This window comes from Notamacropus eugenii, chromosome 1 (assembly GCF_028372415.1).
Source record: "Notamacropus eugenii isolate mMacEug1 chromosome 1, mMacEug1.pri_v2, whole genome shotgun sequence".
Taxonomy (NCBI): domain Eukaryota; kingdom Metazoa; phylum Chordata; class Mammalia; order Diprotodontia; family Macropodidae; genus Notamacropus; species Notamacropus eugenii.
The window spans coordinates 642,470,166-642,483,000 of NC_092872.1; the positions used below are offsets into that span (position 1 = coordinate 642,470,166).

The 12,835-nt window shown below is 39.9% G+C and overlaps 1 protein-coding gene across 1 annotated transcript in view; it reads right to left on the minus strand.

Moving 5' to 3' along the window:
• B3GNT2 (UDP-GlcNAc:betaGal beta-1,3-N-acetylglucosaminyltransferase 2) overlaps positions 1 to 11,880 on the minus strand; it is a 32,531-nt gene extending 20,651 nt beyond the window's left edge. The window contains exon 1 of the mRNA XM_072635450.1: positions 11,743 to 11,880. The gene's annotated coding sequence lies outside the window, so the exon portion shown is untranslated. The remainder of the gene's footprint in view (positions 1 to 11,742) is intronic.
• Positions 11,881 to 12,835: the final 955 nt, after the last annotated feature.

Consider the following 12,835-nt stretch of genomic DNA (forward strand, 5'->3'; position numbering starts at 1 on the left):
ATTTAGTTTCACATTTAGGAGACCTCCTCCCCCTATATATTCATTAACCCAATGATACTGGCCCACTCCTATATCCTTACTACAAGCATTTTCACTGGCTGTCTCCCATACCTGGAATCTTTTCCCTCTTCATCTCCAAATCTTAGCTTACTTGGTATCCTTCAAGTCTCCACTAAAGTTCCATTTCTGAAAGAAGTCTTTCCCAATCCTCCTTAATAATTTGAGTGTCTTTCCTCTGTGACTACACCCAATTTATGCTATGTGGACATCGCTGAATCCATGCAGTCTCTGATTAGTGTGAGCCCTTTGAGGGCAGAACCTGGCACATAATTAATGCTTAATAAATGCTAGTTGATCAACAGAGTCTTGGTTAACTTTCCCAGCTCTGTTACCTGTAAATTTGACAATCTATATTTTCCATTAGCCATTGAAAAAATGTAGTCTAGAATAGGGCCAAGTACAGAACCTTGAAATACTCCACTTAAGACTTTTCTTCAAGTGGTTAACAAGCCAGTAATGACTACTCTTTGGATGTAGTTGTCCAACTAGTTCTAAACTTATCTAATTGTAAAATTGGTAAAAAAAAAAAAAAAAAATTAATCAAAAAAATTTTGGTATTCATAAGTAGAAAATCAAAATTGATATTGATATTTTACTCAGAGTAAAATAAAGCATCAGGAAGCTTTGAGAATAGGAATGGTTTGTTTCATTTTTGTCTTTTATCTCCACCTACATCCCCAGTGCTTGGTAAGCACTAAACAAATGTTGGAACTGAATAAAATAAAAATTTGGCTTCTCCCAAATTTTAACTAACTTTCAAATCTACTGCTTGATTTTACAACAGGTACTGAAATCACATGTGATAGCAAATTTAACATTTCAAAGTTGTTTTATTAATATTCAAAATTAAACACTGAGAGAAGCTAAATATAACTTTTTTAATTTCACCAGTAGGAATAAGTCTTTTTATCTTGTTTTTAGTTCAGGATATGTGTTATATATCACATAGCATATGTGATCCTATTAGATCACAAAAGTTTTTTTTTACCAGATGGAAAATTTTAGCTAAAACATCCAAATCCTGAAAATAACAAAGAAGCTCAGCAACTGTGTATCAGTTCTCTTATTTTGGGGTCTTCTACTATAGTCACTGACCACATGGCAATCTCCTGAAGCATGAAGGACTGTGTTTTACTTAACTTTCTTTCCTATCTAGCACATTCTAGGTGTTCAAAAGGAATTAAAATTCCATTAGGTAGCTGTTAAGGGCAGGCCTGACTCTCAAGACAAGATCAGCTCAGGTTCATCAGAGGAATGAAAGAGATACTCATTAAGGAAAGGAGAGTTTCACTTTCCCCCGCCTCGCCCCCAACATGTTAGGCCCACTCTCTTTTCCAGCCATAAGGACTAGTTTTCCCTAAAAGAAGACAAAGCAGCCTGGACCCTTCATCCTGGTCACCTAAGGCCATAAAGAAAGGTCTTACCCAGGTGGGATCCAGGCCTCAAGAGATCAAGCATGTCATTGAGCCACAGACCAAACTTATTTCTATAAGAAAAAGGTCAAACCTACTAAAGCTGATGCTCTGTAACTCACAGCATCCTTGTTGCATATTTTTTCTGTGTTAGGGCCAAGTAATTCTCTTTAATATGCATTTGGCTGACCAAAAAGCCACATCAATATAGCCAGAGGTTCCTAGGAAGCTGACTAGTACAAAATCTTTTTTAAATATAACATGCTAATTTAGAAGCATGCAACAGTAAAGTACATAAAAGTCCATCCCCTTTAACCCAAGAATTCACCCTGGTAGTCATATACTACAAAGACATCAAAGACACAAAAACAGGTGGGATATACACCAAAATATTCATAGCAGCATTTCGTGTTGGGGAAAAGAACTAAACACAAAATATATGCCAATTAACTGAGGAATGGCTAAACAAATTGTGTTATGCAAATGTAATGAAATATTACAAATGTAATTAATGTAATGCAAATGTAATGTAATATGGCATGTGAATATAATAAAATTACACAAAATGTAATAAAAAGCATTGGAAAACATAAAACGATGCAAAGTGAAGTAAGCAAAACAATATATACAACTAGGACAATGTAAATAGAAAGAACAATTAACAATAAAACCAAATCAAAACCTGTCTATATAACAACCAAGTATGACATGAAGAGGAAAACTACAGCCCCAGCCCTTTGATGGAGAAACTGGTAAGGCTGTACATCCCCTGACAGACTCAGCGCATGTGTTGGTTGGTTTTAAAAGGTTTTTCATTTTTTCTTCTTTGTTTCTAGGGATGGTTCCTTCTCTGGGTAGAGGAAAGCAGAGGGATATATTTGGAAAGGAAGGTGATACAAAATCAAAAAACATCAATAAATACATTCTATTCCTTAGATTATATAAACCAGTCAATTCACATGACAGGAAATACTCTATGTAGGGAAGAAAAGAATATAAAACCAGCACTTAAATGGAGTATTAAATATTTATGTTGATCCTACTGATATTTCAATGTTTTTTTTTATTTTAGTAACTCAATGAACTGCTTTGAAATTTTCCAATTTATTGTATGCTAATAAAGGTTTCAAATTACTGATAGTCTTTAAAAACACTACTGAAAATTGAACAATCCTAGAGACTGGTCTCAGTCACACTAAAAATTAAAGTGCTGAAGAAGGTACAAGTGTAATTACCAGTGATGAACTAGTCCCTTTCACTGAAGGAACCCCAGTGCTTTGGCCGATCAAAAATTTAATGCCAAAGTGCAAAGGGGCAGAATTATCAGCTATATATGGGCACACAAAAAAATAATGACTCCTAAGAATGAAGTGCATACTGGGAGAATGAACTCAGGTTTACAATCAAAAAGGTAAGAACTGGACGACTGGCTGGGGTGATGCTAGTTAAGGAAGAAAGGCAGAAACAGGAAAAGGAAGAAATGTAAAGAGCTTTGCAGGCAGCAAAAAAACAGACAGAGCTACAGCCTAGCCTGAGTTCCAAAGAGCTGACATCAGGATGTTCAAAACCAGGCTTGGAGAGACACAGCTAGGGATCTCTCCAATCCTCCTCCTCTGCTCGTATCACAATTTTAAGCACTTGAATTTTGTCACTGCTACAGTCTATCTTAAGCATCCCAGCTTGGCAAAAGCTGTAGCTACAGTATCTGCTTTGTCAAGGCTCTGGTACACAGCATACAGAACACAGGAGCTGCTATGTTACAGAACCTCTGTCTGCTTACACCTTCTTTCACTGCCCTCTACAGACTCTGAGATACTGGGACACTGTATTTGGCCTCCCTGCTGTTCCTCACAAGCAACAATTTTCTATCTCCTGACTAAATGCATTTTCACCATGTCTTCCATGCCTGGAATGCTCTCCCTACTCATCTCTGTCTCCTGGCTTCCCTGGTCCTACCTAAAATGCCAAATTCTACAAAAAGCCTCTTCCAATATTCCCCTTTAAAGCTAGTTCCTTCTAAGAAAGGTTTGGTTTTTTTTTTCCAATTTATGCTTTTTATATCTTGTTTATACATTATACAGTTGTTTGCATGCTGACACCCTTAGAATGTGATCTCCTTAAGTGTAAGGACTAGGTTTTTCCTTTCATTGTATCCCCAGAATTTAGTACAAAGACTAGTAAATAGCAGGTGTTTAATAAATGCTTCTTGACTTGACTTCTGCATTTCAGGGCATTTCAGATACTGGCTTCTGGAATTCCCCTTTTCACAAAACAATACCACCTTTGGATGTTCCATAATTTGCCTGCTGTAGTGAACTATATGTGTGGAAAGATCACTTACTTCCTTTCACTCAGTGCCTGTCAACAATCTTCTTCCTAGGACACCGACAAAATTTCAAACCTGGAAGGTGCCTGAAAGTTCACTTCACCCAACCCCTTTATTTTACATATCAAGAAACTGAGATCCAGGAGGTTAAATGAATAATAAGTAGGTTCAGTGACATAACAGGTTAGTAACAAAGTCAGGACTAGACTGGAAAGTTTAGATTTGGAAGCAGAGCTCGATCCTAATCTATGTGACTTGGAAATGGGTTGGCTTCTGAGGATGGGGCTTCAGGTGCCTCGTGTGTAAATGGAAAGGTTCAGCTACATTATTTCTAAGTCCCTTTCAAGTTCCTTCTCCAAATTCAGGTCTCTTCAGCCACTGTTCTTTCCTCTATACTACCTTGATAAATTGTTTTAAAAATAATAATAATGACATTGTTCCTAAGACTCTTAGAACACTTCATTGATCTTTCAAAAATTGAAGCTTCTCTATACTTCACTTGTCAGGGTACTAGGTGATATACTTATAATAATCTGTTAAATGGGAGACCAAACAGCTCAGCACCATGGAATGTATGTTATTTATCTGAAAAAATAATTCTACTGTCTTCCAAAGGGACTATCATTTATAGGCTACAGTTAATACAGAATTTTGTCAGAAAAATTAGAATGGGGATGATCCATAAAATCCATTTGACTTGTCTTAAAGATTTGCAGACTGGATACTAAATCAATAGCCAAAGTTGGGAGGGAGAAGATCTACATTCATTGTCTTCTCTCTCCTTATAATCTGACTTTTGATCTCTTCACTCAACTGAGTGCTCTCCAAAATTACTAATGATCTCTTAATTACTAAATCTGTTCTCTTTTCTCAGTCCTTATCCTTCTGGACTTCAACTATCCTCTTTCCCTAGGGACCCTCCCCTTCCTAGGTTTTCCTGATACTATGCTCTTCTTACCCCTACCAACCTTTTTGGCTTCTCTGAATAATCATCTATCCCCTGCTAACACTAACTATGGATGTCCTCCAAAGCTCTGATGCTGGGCCCTATCCTCTCCTATTTCTATATATTTTCTCAGTGACCTCATCACCTCCAAGGAGTTCCATTTTCATCTCTTCAATCAATATTAGTTTTCTCTGGAGACAGTATGCTTTATCATTAGTCCTTTAGAAATATTTTAGATCATTGTATTGTTGAGAAGAGCTAAGTCATTCACAGTTCATCAAACAATATTGCTGTTACTGTGTACAATATTCTCCTGGTTCTGTTCACTTCACTGTGCATCAGTTCATGTAAGTCTTTCCAGGTTTCTCTGAAACCATCATGCTTGTAATTTCTACAATTACATACCACAAAACCTTCCTCAATTGATGAATGTCCCTTTGATGTTCAATTCTTAGCCACCACAAAAAGAGCTGTTATAAATATTTTTACACAAATAGGTCCTTTTCCCTTTTTTTGGATGTCTTTGGGCTACAGACCTAGCAGTGTTACTGATTAATAGCCCTTTGGGCATAGTTCCAAATTGCTCTTCAGAATGGCTGGATCAGTTCACAACTCCACCAACAGTGCATAAGCATCCCAATTTTCACACATCCCCTCCAACATCCAACATTTTCCTTTTTGTCATGTTAGTCACTCTGATAGGTGTGAGGTGGCACCTCAGAGTAGTTTTAATTTGCATTTCTCTGATCAATAGTGACAGAGTATTTTTTCACATGACTATAAATAGCTTTGATTTCTTTGTCTGAAAACTACCTATTCATAACTGATAGGATTTTTGGTGTAAGGAATAGCCTCATTTTTGTGTGCCTGATGCATACAAGTTGATTAATACATACTTGCTAGATTGATTGAATTTTTAAGTATACATACACTATAATGCCTTTATTTAATAAACCTCTAGCCACTCTAATTGGCATTAGGATAATAAGATCTAGGTAGAAAGTAGATGAATTAGTTTTCAGGGAAATGAAAAACTGCCATTTTTTTATTAATGCTATAAGGAAATTCTTCACCAAAGTTTTATTCTGGTACTTCATTATAACATGCAGTGGCCCTGGATTGCTAAGGACCATGTTAGAGAAGCACAAATTACTGAACGCTCCATCAAGCCTGGCTACAAATTTCATGTCTGTTAGGCAAGCATCATCCTAGTTAAGTTGTGAGAAGCTTATCACCAGAAGTTTGGTTGCCAAGTGACAAGACTGGAGGTTAAGGGTTAGATTAATTTACAGAGTCCAATGGACAGAATACCCACATAGAGGAAATCATAGATCTTGAAGCATAAGTAGCAAGTAGTCTAACAAAAAGTCTTTGGTTTGCCTCCTGGTCAAACAGCACTGGAGCTACTACAGCAACAGTGATAATTCAAACTCTTGTACAAACAGAAATAATACGACTTCAAATATCAACACATAATTCAAATGAAAAGTCATCTTACCAAAAATCTGTTATAGGCATAATGTTGAAAGAAAAAAATTAAGAGTTAAAATGTTCTTGGAATAAAATAGTTTTCTGCATCATTATTTCCCCATAAACAAAGCTGAGAATTCATGCAAAATATTTCTGAGAAGATGAACTTTGTAAATGTATCAACAAAGACAACGCATATTTTTTTAAGTAGCTTTAAACTTTCTAGAGCTGCCAGTAGCATAATGGAAGCAAGACAAAATTGCAAAGTATGGAGTGGAAATTTTTTAAGCCAGTGTAGGTGCAATCCATGTGTCACGTAAACAATACGAGCTCAGGCAAATAAAAAAAAAGGTCAATAGAAGCACTTTGTAATTTCTAAGAATCATACCCTTAAGAAAAGTCTTCGAAATCTAATTATTAAAATTAGTGAATTTTTGTCATCAAGTATGTACTGATGAAATTATTTCATCAACTCATTATTGTTTTTCAAAGCTCACATCTACGCACACCAATTCGAATCGTAATTGCTTCTCAAGAGACTAGTATTCAGCCATCCTACAGTTTATAGAAACAAGCTTGCTCAGAACCTAACAATAGTTATCCCACCAAAGAATGTCTGGATCTAACAACTGCCTGGGTATAGGTTCTATTCTGTACTCAACCATATCCATTTTTATGCACTTTAGGGCAGTCAAGAAATGGAATGATGGTTCCAAATATTACCCCATTATTCAGTTTCATGTTATTATTGCTTTTTCGTCATATTGTATCCTGCTGTCCCTGGCCCTCTTCAGTTTCATTTTATTAATAGTATTAGACCTACTCTATCATACAATTGTTTTGAAGGATACCTAGGTAAAGAGATTCCCTATAATTACTTACATATCAGATAAAACAATCTGCTTTTAAGGTTATCTGAAATTATTATATGTAGATTATAGCACTCAGTTGACTCCAGCACACAAACAGTATACTGAAATATTTTATACCCAAATGTACCTTACAATAAAGCTACTGATAAGCTACAAGGGACGTGTGATCCTGGGTAAGCCATTTAACCTCTCAATGCCCCCACACATAACACTTTAAGATAATATTTAATAATTGTTGTTGAATTATTTTTCAGTTGTATCTGACTGTTCATGACCCCTTCTGGGGGTTTCTTGGCAAAGATACTGGAGTGGTTTGCCATCTCCTTCCCCAGATCATCTTTTTTTACAGATGAAGAAACTGAGGCAAATCGAGTTAAAGTAACCTGCCCAGGGTCACAGAGCTTGTGTCTGAGGCCATATTTGAACTTGGGTCTTTTGTACTCCAGGCAAGCTCAGCTCTTGCCACATAGCAGCCCCAAGAGCTAACAACAGCCAGCATTTACATAGGGCTTTAAGGTAAGCAAAATTCTTTACAAGTGAATAAGGTAAAAAAAAAAAAAAAAAGGCACAGAAGTTAACTAACTTGCCTAAGGTTACAGAATTTGAAACCAGGTCTTCCTGACACCAAATCCTGTGCTTTATCCATACTGCCTCCAAACTAATGATCTGCATTGGTGCTAAGATTTTTCCTCAGTGAATTCCCAACAGAAGTAAAATCACAAGAGCAGACAAAACAACCTCATAAAGTATTGGCACTTCAAAGTTTAAAATTGCTTTTAAAAACTATATTCCCTAACAAGCTTCAATGAAGTTTTCTCAAGAAGCTAAGTATTATGTAATATTGTGTCCATAGGGCAAATGGAAATCAGCTGAAGGATATATTTCAGGGTCAGAAAGAAATGTTACTGATTCGAAGCCTTGGAGTAGTGCTCCTGGCATAACATTTCCAAACTGTTCAATTCCTGAATCCTTATTTTTAAAAATAAAGTACAGTAGTATTAAAAAAAAAAAAAAAAGATAAAGAAAGCTACATTTCAGATTAACATAAGGATGAGAAATATAAACTTCACTCCTTTTCTTCTGATCCCATGCTAATTTTTGAAAAAGTCCTATGAAATATTTCTGTTCAAAACCACTCAAGAGTATGAATAAACAAAACAGAATGCAAAAGCAGGTGGCTACAAAATATTTTTCTGGTCTGCTACTCTTATGTAACCTGTTCAGTGATCAGAAGTAATAACACAACAAAATAATACCTATTTGGAAAAATGGAAAGAAATGAAATGGAAATCCAGACTGTCTTAATAAAAGTATTTTTGTTTGTTTGGACCTGAGATTTCCACTCCTCCCACAAGGCCATTCACTGTAATTTGCACTCTTGTAAATTTGCATGGGGGGTCAGAGGGATTAAGTGATTTGACAAAATGGCTGGTTTAATTTGAGTCAGAAGAAAAGCTTGAATTCAAGTCCTTCTGACTTCAAGGCCAGCCCTATCCATCACGCTTATCGACCTCCTATAGATTTTGTCATGGTATATGCTTTAACCACAATCTACCTTTGCCAAATATACCTTATTTAATTTTTTAAAATATGAACAAAGAATAAAAACTAAAACACAGAATGTGGAAAACCTGAAGAAACATGGAGAATGCTTCTTTACATGGAAGTAACTGAAAAAATATAACTACAATTCAAGCCTCAGGAGACTTGTTGGTCAAACAACTTTGGCAACAAAACGCAGTGCCCCATGCTTATAACCTCTCTCAAGATCTGGGGATCTCAGAGAATATTCACTGGATCCTTTGAATCAAGGGATTCCAGAAACTTCTGCTCATCTCTCTTAATCTCTATCTGCAGGGTCCTAATTTACATTTTACAGATAAGGAATAGAGAGAAATTAAAGTGACTTGCCCAAGGTCTCAAGCATAGTGAGAGAGGTGGAATTTGAATCCAGCACTCATTTCATTGCACCAGGTTCTACCAAATCCTGAGTCTTAAAACTGACAGAAAAAAAAATTTAAAATAACAAAAATTTGGTGTATGGTACAAGGTGGGGCTTAAAATTATAAATCTAAAGTAGCTCTTGTAGTTACACCAGTTTTTTAATAATGGACATTTGATAGGTTCTAATTCTGTTAAATGTCAACGGGTGAAAAGATGAATATTTGAATCTCTACCAAAGATGCCAGCGCAGGACTTTTCCTTCATCTAAAAAAGGGAAATCTTTCAAAAACCTTCAGTACAAACAATCAAATCCAGTTACTAAGGAAAAGTAGGAAAAAAAAACAAAACAACAATGTTGCAAAACGAAAAGTCTTGATTTCTAAAGAAATAAATTTTTAAAAATAGAAAAGGAAAATAAGACTAAAAAATTTATGTTAGCAATTGCTAATTTAACATAAATTAAACATAAAAATTAAACATAAGTTAAATTTTGCCTGAGAACCTTGATGGAATACGCTTAATAGTTTCACAAATAATCCCTATTTCACAGAAACCCTGTCATAAGCTAGGTTAGGAACTACCTACCTTTCCCTAAGGGTCACTGTCAGATTAGAACCCTGATTATTTAGCATGGGAGTATAAAAGGTTCACAAGACCATGGTGCTTAGTTCCTACCTCTTCTGCAGATTCAACAATAAACCTATCATTTACTTCATTACTAGAGTCATTCCCTTCTGAGATACACATCAGGTTGTCGTTTTTTAATATTGTTACAATAAATATAAGTCTGAGTTAACAAACTGGACTTATGATTGAAAATTTAAAATAAGGTCATGACAAAGAAAGGAAGGAGAAAGAGAAAATAGTTCAAAACAGTCATCTTGAAAGTTGTGGGGGAGAGATTTAAAGCCAGGACCTGGAGGAACCTTGGAGACATAGTATACCACCTTCAATTTACAGCTGAGGAAACTAATGCCTGTCTAGGTTAAAGGATGCCTAAAATGTGTTTCAGCTAGTAAAAAAGCAGGATTCATACCCAGGTCCTCTGACTACTAACAAAAAAATTCCCATTTTACCATCCCTCACACTGCTTCCCAAACAATTATCATAAATCTACCCCAAATTAGAATTAAAAAAAAATTCACTCCAAGCTCTCACATTCAACAGCCATTATTTTATTGCCTAGGATAGGTCCTGCCTTTCAGTTTTGAAACACTTAATCACCACATAAAAATGCTGTAGTATGAAAGTGAAGGGTTACAAAACAAGAATTGGTATTTTACTTCTAGAAGTCTCTAGAAGATATTGATATGTCTTTTCCTACTTCAGCACTAAAATAACGTGTCCCGTCCTGCTAAGAGTGTTTTAAGACATTTGGATTCCCCATTCTCAGGACTAACTAACAACAAACGTGATCGCTAATGACATATTTCACCATTCCGGTTTTTTCTGTTTGTCAGAGATGGACTGTTTTAAATGCTTGGCCCTAATAACACTCTCTACAGTAACCCAAGTGGGATCTCAATTCCCATCCCTCAAGCTAACAGCCTAGTTAATGATTCAACTTCAGCAGCATGGAATATTTTTCTAGAGGTCAAACTGAAGGGTTCTTTTAAATAAGTTTAATGGAACCAAACCTTTAGGGGCCAGAAGGTGGGGGGTAGGGAAGAAACCTGCTGCCATTCTTTAGCTAATAAACCAACTGATTTCCCTCAGCACAAAACAGAATATTGTGCGGCATGTAGAAGGGGGAATGTTGGAGCGGAGAAGGAATAGGGGGTGGCAATGTTGGTGGGTAGGATCTTGATGTGGAGGAGTCAGGGTGAGGACAGGGAATGAGGGGCAATGGAGGGAAAGGAGTCAAGGTGAGGAGAGGCAAGGGACAATGCAGGAAGTGAGGAGGGAAAGGGGGCTACGGGGAAAAGGAGGGAATGTGGGACAATAGGGAGGGAGAGGAGGAAAAGAGCAATGGGGGTTCGAATAGATGGGCAACGAGAGGAAAGAAGGGGAGGACGGCAATGTAGTAATGAGGAAGAGAAGGAAAGAGGGCAATGTGGCGATGGGGGGAGAGAAGGGAAAGAAGAGGGGCGATGGGGGAGGGGCTTAAAAACAAGACTGTCCAAGACAGTCCCTTCACTAAATGCTTCACACCGAACCCAACCCACTCGCCGCCTTAAATGGTCCTCGGACTCGGGCGTTTCCCCGCTTTCCCTCATTAAAGTTAGGGCACTAGGCCCAGAAGGAGCCAAAGGAAAGAGAAAGGCCGAATCCGACAGAGCAGCCGGGGGGCTGGGGCCCGTCGCGATGACAGGGAGGAGGAGGGATGGGGGAGCATTTGCAAAAGTCAGTTCAGTTTCTCCTCTTCTCGGCTGACCCGGCTTGGGGGGCTCGGAAGGAACACCGCAGTTTGGGGGCGGGGGGAACAGGCAAGCTGAGGAGAAAAAATGCTGTAAGAGACCACACTCACCAACAAACTTAGAAGGGGGTTGGGGAGGAGGGATAGATGGATTAAAACTCAGGTGGCTGAGACAAGAAACACGCAAGGTAAAAGCCGCACAGCGAGTGCGTGGGCTGCGAAAGAAAGGTCATGGTAGGAAGTGGCAGAGACAGTCCAAAGAGGAAGGAGACGCAGCCCGAGAGTGGGGCCACAGTGGACCCCCGTGGGGAGAGAGACAAGAGGGAGGGGGATGTCGGCGCCCCAGGTCCACTTACCTTGTCCGGGGGCAGTGCCTGCTCACACCGGGCGGGGAGGGTGGGGGACGGTGGTGATCGGAGCCGCATCCACCCTCCTCCTCCTCCTCCGGGTCCCCGGGCGGGCCGGCTGGCCCTCGGCTCAGCCCCGGGCTGCTTCCCGGGGCCGCCTCCGGCGAGACCACACAGCTGCGGGCTCCATCCCAGCCGGGCTCCCCGCGGCGCGTGGTCTGGGCCGGGCCGGAGAGAGGACGGTGTGGGCGTCAGCGGCGGCCGAGGCTCCTCCTCGCTGGGGCTGGCAGCCGGCTCCGGCTCCGGCTCCGGCTCCGGCTCCGGCTCGGGCTCGGCGGCTGGCACGCCACGCACTTGTTGCCGCCCCTGCTGCTGCTGCGGTGGAGGCTGCTCGTGCGGCTCTGCTGCCGCTGCTCCCCAACCTCTGGATCTCCCTGCAACCTCCCACCCCGGCCCTCACAATTCCCCCAGCCGCGGAAGACCGCCTGCCTCCAGCGCGTCAGCCCTCTAGCTCGGGGCACACCCCCAGACTCCGGAGCGGCTGCGGTGAGACTCCCCGGCTCGACCAGGTCTGAAGGAGGAGGGGGCACCGGAGTCCCGCCCCCCCAGCCTAAAGCCCGGCCCCCAAAGCCTGGAGAAGGCCAATGAGAAAGGAAGTAGGGGGCGAGGCCAGAAGAAGGTTTGAACCTCCGAGGCCCGGAACCCTCAAGGTCGCCCCGCTCACCCCTAGAACCTTTGGGGAACCCCCTCCACACAGAAACCATAACCACTCCCCCTAGAAAAGGTTTGGAAAGAGGGAGTGTCAAGGAAGAAACGAAAGTTATCCTCCCAGCTAGAGGGGGGGCTGGGGGGAGCCGGATGTGGGGGTGTCACCCAGAGAAGAATTAACGTCCTTAAAATAATGAGAAAAAGTTTCCAGACAGGGATAGTACGGTGGCTGTATGGCCCCCAGGCAACCATTAACTTCATCCTTTCTAGTCCAAGTAATGCTAGCTTCATTTTGCCCCACTTGAATTTATTGGGGGAGGGGGCAAAGACAACACCTATTTTCCCCCTTTCCAGCGCTTAACACAGCACATAGGTACTTAATAAATATGAGTTG